Raw genomic sequence first — 12,209 nt, forward strand, 5'->3', positions numbered from 1 at the left:
CCGTGTCCAACCAGGGTAGGTGGAGGGTTCACGCTGTACTTGCCCACCCAGCTATTACCTTCAGAGTCTTGTGTATTTGCGTCGATGCTATCTGCAAAAACAGTCCCTGCATATGAAGCAGTGTGACAGGGTCGGGCCAGAGGGCTAGCTTAGAAGGGGAGAGAGGCAGCTCTAAACAAAGCAGGGACAGCCTGGCTGATTAGCAGAGGGCTACTTCAGGGCAGGGAGGGGAACAGCTGACCGGTAGGAGAAGGGGCTGCTGTAAATCTATTAGGGCCAGCTGATCTCACTTTAGGCTGCCAGGGGACCTTTTAAATAGTCTTCCTGCTGGGGGAAGGGGAGGAGAGTGGAAGAGGAAGCTGGAGTGAGGTGAAGAGATTCAGAAAGGCTGTGTCTACACTAGCTCAAATCTTCAAAATGGCCATGCAAATGGCCATTTTGAAGATTACTAATGAGGCACTGAGATGCATATTCAGCGCCTCATTAGCATGCCGCCAGCTGCGGCGCCTCAAAATTGCTGCATTTCACTACCATGCGGCTCATCCAGACTGATGTCCTTTTCGAAAGGCCCCCCCCCGGAACTTCGAAAGTCCCTTATTCCTATCAGTAAGGGGATTTTGAAGTTGGTGGGGGGTCCTTTCGAAAAGGAGCCCCATCTGGACAAGCCGCACAGTAGTGAAACGCGGCAATTTCAAAGAGCCACAGCTGGCAGCATGCTAATGAGGCACTGAATATGCATCTCAGTGCCTCACTAGTAATCTTCAAAATGGCCATTTGCATGGCCATTTCAAAGATTTGATTTAGTATAGACATAGCCAAAAGTTGATGAAGAGAACGCCAGCCTTTCCAGGGACAGCAGGGATGGTGAGGAGGTCCCACAAGGAGGCTACGTCTACACTAGGGAGTTTTGTCAACAAAACTGGGGTTTTGTCAACACAACTCGTGCAGCATCCACACACAAAATGTGTTTTGTCAACAGAAACTGTTGAGAAAAAAAATGCCCTGTAGGTGCTCAGGGGGGCCCTTTTGTCAAAAGAGTGGGTCAAAAGATGATCCATTCTTACATGTGAACACGATCTGCCAACACAAGTTTTGTCACAATATCTCTTCTGACAGTAAGTTCTGTAGACAGATGCTTCTAGTGTAGAGGTAGCCAGAGTGTTTTGGGCTCCTTTCCCCCAGGTAACTTCAGAGGTGGTTGGGAGGACTGTTTACCCAACCCAGGCAGGCCAGGGGGCACCTACCTCAGCACCCTTTTAGCTGAGGGACAGAAGTCCAAACAGGGTCAGGGCCAAAGAGGCCCATACCAAAGTCCCCATATTATCTGGGGTGGGGGCTGTGAGTCAAACAGGGGTCTCGGGCCTGGGAGCAGGACTGACCTTGCCACAGCAGATACCCATTTGCAAGGCTCTAGCAATGAGATCTTATCCCATATTTCTAACTAAAATACTTTCAGATTTTATTTTATAAGTATTTTCTCTTTGTTTGTTCTTAAATCTAATTGTTGGAATTGTAAATTTTCCTAGTAAATGTAGATCTTAACCTTTCGAAAGATAATACAGATTTCACCAGGTAATTTCACTGGGTTAATTTTATTGTTTGAATTTCAAAATATGTTTTCTGAGACAAATTGTGTAATCTAACCTTGAGATTTTAAGTTACAGTTAATGTCTCCTAAAATTGGGGTCCAAAGAGCAGTAGTGTAGCCTGAAGGTATACAACTTTGATTGAAAACATTTGATATATAGAACAGAAAAACCCTGCCTGCAATGTGCTGACCACAGCCAGGGAACAGCTGAATTTAAGAGCCTCTACCAGTTAACTCCTCAGAACTCATTGAGGCCTGGAACATGTGGAATCCTTCATTCAAGTAAACTACAGGCATTTCCATGAATCCATTTTGTTTTCACTTCCATCTATGTGACTTCCCAACTTTTAACCACGTCACTAAGCAGCTTGAGCACGGTAATGTCTTTTGGGAGACTTGGGCCAATCCTGTAACTTTCTTTTTCTTTCTTTCTTTCTTTCTTTTCAAAGCATGTGAACAATCCCACTACATCCTGTGTGCAGCTGTATGTCATAAATCACAGAGGGGAAAATGTATCTATTTAATTAAATGTTGACTTGTGATATTTCTTCCAAATCGTATTGCTGAGGCACGGTGGGTGAGGTAATATCTTTTATTGGTCCAACTTCCATTTTCCTCACTCCCCATATATCTCTAGTACCTTGGGACTGACACAGCTACAACCATGCTGTGCATATATTCACACTGTTAGCAGTTGTTCACCATAAGCTGTCTTTGCAGTTCACAGGCCGATGTCCAGGCAAACTAGGCTAGTGGAAGGCATTGTGATGACTGTGAGGAAAATTACTTTGGTGCTCCACAGATGCACTGTATTTGTAAGTATTATTCGGGGAAATGTACTGTATTGGAAACTGCCATATTTTCTTTAAACATGAGCCCTTCATATGAGTGTAGTAGACAATACATACAAATAGGGAAATAGTTTCGATTTTAACTTTTTTTTCCCTGGAATAGGGATACAAACCATTCCACAGCACTCACCATATTTGTCATCTGTGAGGTTATCGTAGAGTCACAGAAACTAGAGTTGGAAAAGACCTGTTAGATCACCCAGTCAATGTCTGTGCAGCTCCAGCATTGTTTTCTACAGTACATTTTACAGCGTTTTGACCACATGTGGCTTCTCTAAGGGGATTATTGCCCAGCCCAACAGATCTCACTGTCAGATAGTAAAAGTATATAATGGTGCATAAAAGAAACCTGTCATACAATAGCCCCTAAACTCTTTGCCATGAACCCATTTTAGTGACTGATTTCCTTCTGGACAAGGCTGCCTCTAGAGAAGTGTGGGGCCCAGGGCAACCCTCCCAGTGACCCATGCGTTAGGCCCGGGGCAACCCTCCCACCACAGGACCTGCACCCAGTCCCACTCTACCCCTTCCCCAAGCCCTACCCTCCTGTCTCCACTGCACCCCTGGCCTGAATCCCCCTCCCCAGAGCGACACAAGCTAGAGGATTGTTAGGGAGGCTGGCACAGGGCAGCAGCCGGGGTGGCTCTGCCCCACACAGGGCACTCTGCTTCCCACTGCCATGGTGAAGTGGAGCACAGCATGCTGGGAGATGGGTGATGGGATGAAGTAGAGCAGACTTCTGGGGCACTCTGGCTCCTGCTGCTGCCACATGCTAGGTCCCACAGGTAATCCCCCAGCCTGCCCTAGACCCCACCCATAGATTTGTTGAGACAGTCACTGTGGGACCCACAAAGCATGGGATTTAGGTAGCTACCACAAACCACATAGCGTGAAGGACACAATTTTGTAGAGCAAAATGACATCCTCCCTGCATTGGGACCCTGCACACGCTGTACCTGTGAGGTCATACTAGGAGGAGCAAACTAGTATTTTCTGCACAAGAGGAATTGCCCTCACCCCATTTGCTGATGATACAATCCCACCTGGAGTCGCAACCCACAGTCTGAGAATTGTGGCCACTGTTGTAAATAACGAGCAGTCCTGTGACACTTTAGAGACTAACAAATCAATTAGGTCATGAGCTTTTGTGGGTAAAAGCCGCTTCATCAGATGGGATATGGTATGGAAATACAGACTCCAGGGTTTACATAGGGAGGAGAGGGAAAACGGGAGGGAGAAAAAAAAAAAGAAAAAAATCTTGTCTCTGGTAGTCCCACTCTGGTAGTCCAGCAAATTAAGCTGGATGTTTCTCATTCTTGCAAATATCAAAGGAGGGGAAATTGCCCTTGTAATGCATAAGAAAAATGGTGTTTTGCTTATTGTGATCAACATTAAAAAATCCCCATCTGACTCATGTAATGACAATATCCCAATAAATGGCAAAAAAATGTTTATTCATATTGAGTTGCATTGTCTTTCATGTTTCACCATCCTATTTCTGCCTCTCCCTGCAGCCTGTAAGGGTAATGAGGAAGGAACTCACAACCCCAAGTGTGACAAAGACACTGGAGCTTGCAACTGCCAGGGAGGTGTCACTGGAAAGCTCTGTGATGGGGTGGTCCAGGCTTCAAACAAGAATTTCCCACATACTCTCTGTGTCACCTTTGTTTTGATCAGTGGAATAATGAAAATACTACCTTATCTCAAACTGTTCAGGGTTTAATGAGCTTTGCTGCAAATCTAGAATATAAAAGAGACCCAAAGCCCAGCTGTGATATGCACTTCAAAGCCTTAGAAGATAAGATTTCTGAAATAGAAAGCATTTTAAAAACTCTTGGTTGTTTTCATTGGAGACAAACATCAAGGAATTTCATGACTCTGTTTGGTAATAATTTTGCTTGTAGAACAGAAGTCATTAGACTAAAAAAAGCAATCTTCCACTGTACTTTAATAGTTGTCCAATTTATTTATACTTCTGCGTGTGATCACCATGCAGAATAGTCAATTAATGATCCTAAATCATGGATAGATTTATTATTGTGTATCCCATTAACATCCCAATTCCTCAGCAGCATCCCAGGCTGTGGGATGCAGCTGAAGAAAGGGAGGGTCCAAGGTGGCTTCAAAACACTTTTTCACTTCCCTGAACCCAAGGTCAGCTGCAGGCTGGTCCATTACCCCAGCATAATTTAGAGCAAACCTCAGGTCTGCTCTGAATTGCACCCACTTGTGGATTCAAGAAGTTCCAAGCTTTAGGTGCTCAGACAAACTGCACTTCCAGCTGACTGAAATCCTCTAAGATACCCACAAAGACTATGATAGGCTTAAGATGCTCTCAGCATGTAAACACAAGCACCCCACAATCCTGTATTGCTTGTGTCTGAGACACAGGACTTGCCTACACTTACAACACTGCCAGCGTGTAGCCACACTCATGCAGCTGTGCCCCGGTAGCTCTTAGTGAAGATGCTACCTTCACCAAGAGGAAAGATTCTCACCTCAACATAGGTACTCCACCTCCATGAAAAGCAGTAGTTGTAGGGAGAGATGAAGCCCTCCTGTCTACACCAGAAATTAGGCTAATATAACCACATCGCTCAGGGATATAGATTCTCCACTCTCTTGGGCAGTGTAGTTATACCAACATGTGTGTGTAGTGTAGGGAATGTATCTGTATCAGTATCTACCCACTCACTTTGCATTAGTGTACTATATATATTACAATACACTAATGGACCGTGAGTGGGTAGATACTGATATGGATACACTCCCTTTCAAGGGTGTCCTCTGTTTTGAAAGGTCATATATGGTAACCATACGCCACATGTCCATCTTGGCATAAGACCCTGCAAAACAGAGAGAGAGACCATTGTACAGAGCGCTCCTCATCAGTACTCGTTTGGCTGCTATTCTGGCGCAAATCAATATTATAGTGGTTAATTAGAGTTGCTGGAAGGACACAAACATCAATGTCCTCAAAATGATAATTCACAACTGATGCATACTCATTCAATTATCTTTCCAGTTCTAGCTCTGCAGCCTGACTAAAAACTCATTGAACTGAAAAGTTTTCATTCACTTAAGTCAGCTTTGGGTCAAGCCTTAGATATCCACCTGTGGCTTGCTCTACACTAGAACATTAAGTCAGCTTAACTTCATTTTTCAGACTGTAAAAATTCCAGACCCCTGAGTGGCAGAGTTAAGCCAACTGAAATCCCTGTGTAGGCAGCACTTGGTCGATAGAATAATTCTTCCCTTAACCTAGCTACTACCTCTCAAGGAGGTGCATTACACCAGTGAGAGAATCTCTCCAGTTGGCAGGGGTAGTATCTAGACTGAAGTGCTACAGAGATGTTGACAAGTGACATAGGATAAGCAATGACCTATAAATAATCCTTCTTCATTGCAATGAAGCTATTTGAGTCTCTACTTGCTGCACACAGCAACAAGATGGGAGAATGTTGTGCAAACTGCAGTTTTATGAAACTTTTAGAACTTTTTCTTAAATTTCTGAGGTCACTAAGATGTTTGCATTTCAGAAGAAAAATCCTTTAAACTGCTGTGTTTCAATACAAATTTGAAACCTTGAGCTAAGGAAAGAAGAAAGGTTCTTGCCTGGAGGCATTTCCTCTCTTGTTTATGGGCTTAACAGGGTAATAAGACTTAGGAATGCCTCAAACCAGAAACTGCATTTTTTTCAGCTCCAAATGAAACCTCAGAAATGTCAGTTTCTGTCCTACAGATATGTCCCAATTCACTAAAGCATCTAATTTGTAAGTGCTACAATGAATAGGGGAGGGACTAAGGTCCTTTGCTGAATTGTGGTCATAGAAATTATAATTTATAATTGGCAAAACTAATTCCTCCATCCCAACCTCAAAACAGCAGAACATAAGAACTGGACAGATCAGTGGTCCATCTAGCCCAGTATCCTGGCTTCTGACAGGGGCCCGTGGCAGAAGCGATTGGACATTTCTTCTAGATATTAATTCCAGCAGCTAATGAGTCCTCAGTACAAGTAAACAGCTATCTGAGTCATTAATTAGAACCCGTTCATACACTGGAATCTTTATTTGGCTGCCCTATATCTTGGACATATAAAAACAATGTGGGAACCACCCCTGTTGGAACTGTGCTGTGCATTTTCAGCTTTCAATATCTAGAAATAAAAATAAAACCAAAAACCCCATTGCTGTCTTACTGCAGGATTCACAAAATCATAGAAAATCACAATCCCCGGCTTCCCCAGCTCAATGCCCTCTCTCATCCAGAGTAAAAAATAGCTAGTAACCTAGCAAAGCTACTGCCACTCATCATGTATCAAGAATGTATTTTGGCATAGACATGAAAAGTATTGTCTTCTTCTCCCACATTAAATACTATTTCTCTGTATGTAGATTCCTTCAGCAACAGCAGGTAGTCTTATCAAATGTCATCATCCGCTGAAGAAAAAAATCAGGGATGCAATCCTCCTCATAAGGTACTCAGAAAACACCAGGGATAGCACACTTGCCACGCTAGACAATCAACCCTGAAAAGAAAATGATACCTCGGAGTAGCTCTGGATGTTCAAGACTCTACTTATCCAAAAGCTGAATGAAATGATAACAAGCTATGGCTTCTGTTTTTAAACTGAAGATGAATGAAATACAAGCTTTTGCTGTTGCCAGCCATCCACACTGACATACTTTTTTTAAAGGAATCATAGAATCATAGAATACTAGGACTGGAAGGGACCTGGAGAGGCCATCGAGTCCAGCCCCCTGCCCTCATAGCAGGGCCAAGTACTGCCTAGACTATCTGTGGTTATAACATTTTTAAATCTGGAAAAGGAGATCTCAGGGTACGTCTACGCTGCGTTTAGACACCCATGGTTGGCTCTTGCCAGCTGACTCAGGCTCACAGGACTCAGGTGGTGGGGCTATTTTATTGCAATGCAGATGTCTGGGCTCAGGCAGAAGCCCAGGCTCTAGGACCCCATGAGGAGTGAGGGAACGTGCACATAAAAGCTCAGAAACAGAGGTATTGTCTGCTCTGTAGGGACACTAAGGCCCTGTCTAAAGGACATACAAAATAAAAAGTGGCTACATTCTCTTGCCTAGACTGGCTACCAGCATGGTTCAGTTTGTCACATAGATTGGATCTTAACTATATTTTACAACTTAGACTTATGGTTTCTTGATCAGGTCTTGGCTTTACTTACATAGTTAAGGTGCAGCCCATACTTCAGATGTGAACCATGGATGTAACCAGGTGAGGGGATGAGCCAACTGTATCTGCACTCCTTGACATGGTTATATTTATACTGAAGACAGGGCCTTAGCAGTCCCCACCACTTTCTGACAGGCTAGCAGTTTTCACTGTTATCATTGTCCAGAATGTTCCCCCATTTCATCAGTCACTGTAGAGTGTGTCATGGGCTCACTACCCACTAGCCCAGTGGTGGCTCCATCTCAGTGACATTCTATTTTGCAAAGTATTTTAAGATCCTTCAGGAGAAAAGTGCCACTAGGAATATAAAATATTCTTACTTGCTCCACTATTACATTTCAGAATCAAAAAAAGCTCATCGTCTCTTGCTTTTTGCCATGAATGTGTTTTTATTGCAGAGTTGTGGGCTAACAGGAAACCTCCCATGTGTTATAATACCTTGTGGTGGGTGTATGGGGTGTCCAGGGAGAGGTAGCACCTCTGGTGTGGGGGACTTGTCGTGTCTCTTCAGGGGCAGTTCATGAACCTTTGGTCCCCACCTGACACTCAGCTCTCACCTGTGGCTCCAAGAAGCTGTAGCGTGTGCAGTGGCCACACCCCAATAAACCGCTTCGATGGGTGGGCTAAACCAGGTGAGGGTAGCTGGCAGGTCTGAAACCTTCAGTGAGATAGGGACTTGCCTATCCCAGCATGCAAAGTTAGCTTCAGTGGACTGGTCAGATGAGATCAACAGCAAGAACCAACGACCAGGAAGACAGCTCTGCAACGCTCTGTGGAGAGCAAAGGGTACGAGAAGGCACCACAGATGGCATGGCCATCCACTGCAGCCTAGGAAGTCTCCAGCTGTGATGACTTTTGTACCACTGGAATCAGGTTTCTGAGGCTGAAAGAGTGGACCTGCCCCTGTGTAATGTCTTTTCCACTTTAAACATTCTCCTGCCCAGGTTCTTTGCACATTCTCATCTCTCAAATCAGTCTACTTTATTCTTCCACATCTTCTGTTTACTTCAAAGTCCTACGGCAATGGGAGAGGGGCAAAGCAACAGGTGGAGATGACCACTGGGAGTCATAGTTCCAAACCTGCATGTAGGGGTGGACTTGGGTTGCTCGACTCTGACCCCAGGACAACAGAGGAGTTCGGCAGCATCCCAGGCGACTGAGCAGGCCTTTTTAGGAGCAGCACTGCTCACTCTCAAATGAGGGAGGGGACTAGAAAAGGTGTCCCAACCAAACTGGCCAGCATGCCACAGCTGGCAGTTTTACCCTCGCAGCAGTCAAAAAACAGTGAAAAGAAAGATGATATTTGGAGCACCCTCTTGGACAGGGAGAACACTATGGGTCCATCTACACTAGCAAATACATTCGAAATTAGGATCGGAAGACCGAGTTCTTCCGAAAGAAACCGCGGAGCGTCTACACTGACACGGCGCTCTTTCAAAATTAACTTCAAAAGAACTCCCCCTGCTTCTTTCGAAGTTGGTCCTCCATTCCCGGGATGGGAAAAGTGCCCTCTTTCAAAAGACAATTTCAAAAGAGAGCAAGTGGAGATGCTCTGCGACCTGCTCTTTTGAAAGAGCGGGTCCTCCATGGCCACGATCAGCTGGCAGGTGGCGGCACTGCTCCCAGAACGATCGGAGCTCTATGCTCCAGCACCTGGACGCATTTCAGGACACAGGTTCCCAGAAGCCCTCAGGCAGGAAGCTGAGAGCATGCAGGCAGCAGGGAGCCCACGCTGCTGCCCAGCCTTCCAGCAAGGGCAACACTCCAGCCCACCTACTGGTCTCCCTGGCACCATGGCCAGCGCCCCTGACCCCAGCCCACCTCAGAGGCTCCCCAGGGACCCCACGGAGCCCTCCCAGGAGAGAAGCCAGCCCCCCAAGCGCTTGGCCCCCTCCTGGACTGACGCCGAGCTGCAGGACCTCCTTGCCCTCTGGGCAGATGAGGAGGTCCTGCAGCAGACGGGGGTCCGGCGCCGAAACACATGTGTTTGAGCACCTCGCCAAGGGCCTCACTGGCCGGGGTCACCCCACCCGGACCCCGGACCAGGTGAGGTCCAAAGCGAAGGAGTTCTGGCAGGCCTACTGTCAGGCTCGGGACATGGCCAGGTGGTCAGGGGCAGCGCCCACCAGCTGCCCCTACTTTAAAGATCTTGACTGCCTCCTTGGGCCCAAGAAGGTGGGACCCCCGGCCGTGTTCCTCAACACGGCAGACCCCCCGATGGAGACGGAGCAGGAGTGGCCAGGGACCGAGGGGGAGGCCCGCCCCAGACTTCCAGCCACCGGAGACGGCCACCACAGATCCCGGCTAGCAGTGATGACGAGGGCTCAAGCAAGGGGGCCCTCGTCATCGAAGTCCCCTCGGGCCCATCCAGCCTGGCTCCCTCGGATTGCGCCTCACCCAAGCTCCTGGAGGGACCCACAGGTATGTAGTGTGCACGCGGGCGGCCGCAGGGCCAGGGGAAGAGGCCGCAGCCCACCCACAGGGACATCAGCCCCATGGCACAGGCAGGCCAGACAGCCCCACCGCCCCGGCCTCACAGGGCCGACGTGTGGCACTCAGCACCATGTGTCCCAGACAACACCACAGGCTGCCAGGCCGCAGAGGGACTGGGGTGGGGGGCAGGGGAGAGTCAGCACTCCCGCAACCCAGATGGGGAACCCCAGATGCAGTCCCTGCAGGACCGCCTGGATGGGGTGGCTGGGGTGGAGGGGTTTCAGGGGGTCCCTCACCGGGACTAATGGCCCATTCCTCTCTCCTTATGTCTCCACAGCTCCAGTGCCTGGCAGCCGGACCAGCCTCACAACGGGCCCTGGGAGCCCGACCACCGAGGGTGAGGGGGAGCAGCCCAGGCCCCGGACGGGGACAGCACAGGGCCGCTGCCAGTCCCTCCGCTGGCACCACCAGGCCGAGGAGCAGGTGGCAGGGGACACGGCCCACAAGGCCACCTGCAGGGATCTGACAGGCATTGTGCGGAAGTAGCTTGCCATGGAGCGGCAGGCACGGGACCGGGTGGGGTCCAACTTGGATGCCCTCACTCAGGCCATGGTCAGCCACCTGGCCCCTGCCGCCACACCCACACCCCCCGCCGCCCCTCCACGCCCTCTCGCCCGTGCATCTCCCCCCAGCGCGCCCCCCCCCGCCCCAGTCCCACAGTCCCCTGTCCTCCCCACAACGCCCCTCCTGCCCGGACGAGGCCGACCTGGAGGCCCTGCTCCCTCCCCACCTCCTCCTGGCCAGACTCATCCGCCTGGCCCACAGCCTGCTGGCCAGGGCTGGCCAGGTGGAGGCCGAGTCCCCGGCCCTCTCCGCCCCCCATGCCGAGCCCAGCGCAGGCACAGGGACTGTGCCCGAGATGCACCCCTACCTCCCTGTGCCTCTGGCGCTGGCCCAGCCCCAGCAGGGTCTCCGGACCTGGGGAGGAAGGGGCAGGCACGGGCAACAGGGCTCCCAGCCATCAAGCCCCCTGGAGGGGTGAGGCCCCCCATCCAAACCCCCCAGCCACCCTCCCCACTCCCATGTAAATAGTTCTCCCCATTCACCTTCCCCCTTCCCATGTAAATAGTTCCCCCCACCACATGTATATAGTTCCTCCCTGAATAATGAGAGGCACAGTTTTTTATTACAAACAGTTTATTTTTATGGTTTACTTGTGTCGCCTGTGCATGGGTGCTGGTGGGTGTGCATGTGTGTGCAGGGTATGGGTGGGGGGGGCAGCATGCGGGGGGGGGTGTTACTGTGGCCCCTGCTCAAAGGCCTGGCACAGGGCATCCCTTACATGCACCCCGTCCTGCTGGGCCTGGTGGCACAGGGCAGCAGGGAGCTGTTCGCACCCGTGCCCCACCTTGGCAGCCCACCTCTGCACATATGGCTCGCATTTCACCTCCACTAGGTTATAGAGGGTGCAGCAAGCCCTGACCACTGCGAAGATGGTGGGGAGGCCCGCCTCCATCCTGGTGCAGAAGCATCTAAAACGCCCTTTGAGGTGGCCGAATGCCCACTTAACAGTGTTCCAGGCACGGTTCAGCCACTTGTTAAGGTCCTGGCTCGGCTGGGTGTGCCTGGTGTATGGCCGCATCAGCCAGGCCTGCAGGGGGTAGGCTGCGTCCACCATGATGCAGGGTGGCATCGTCATGTCCCCAATGGGGAGCTCCTGCTGGGGTATGAAGGTCCCCTTGGCCATACAATGTCCCAGCCCAGAGTTCCGGAAGACCCTTGAGTCGTGGGTGTGGCCAGCCCAGCCCACGTAGATGTCCTGGAACCGGCCGCTGGCGTCAACCAGGGCCTGCAGGACCACCAAGTGGTAGCCCTTGAGGTTCACGTAGGCCCCACGGCTGTTCTCCGGGGCCCGGATGGTGATGTGGGTGCCATCCAGGGCCCCAAAGCAGTTGGGGAAGCCCAGATCCTGAAATCCCTGGATGGCATCATCCAGGTCCCTGACGCACACCAGCTGCCTCAGGAGCACCTTGTTGATCACCTGGACGACCTGCAGGGCATGGGGGGTGCGCTCATGAGCGTGGGGTGGCGTGCGGCTTGCCCGCCCATGCCCATCCCCACCCCTG

General features: G+C 49.8%; 2 pseudogenes; both read left to right on the forward strand.

Moving 5' to 3' along the window:
• The window catches only part of LOC142019518 (laminin subunit beta-4-like), a 30,782-nt pseudogene extending 26,454 nt beyond the window's left edge, over positions 1–4,328 (forward strand).
• An 842-nt stretch (positions 4,329–5,170) lies between these two features.
• The window catches only part of LOC142019579 (laminin subunit beta-4-like), a 31,460-nt pseudogene continuing 24,421 nt past the window's right edge, over positions 5,171–12,209 (forward strand).

This window comes from Carettochelys insculpta, chromosome 1 (assembly GCF_033958435.1).
Source record: "Carettochelys insculpta isolate YL-2023 chromosome 1, ASM3395843v1, whole genome shotgun sequence".
In the NCBI taxonomy this organism is placed as follows: domain Eukaryota; kingdom Metazoa; phylum Chordata; order Testudines; family Carettochelyidae; genus Carettochelys; species Carettochelys insculpta.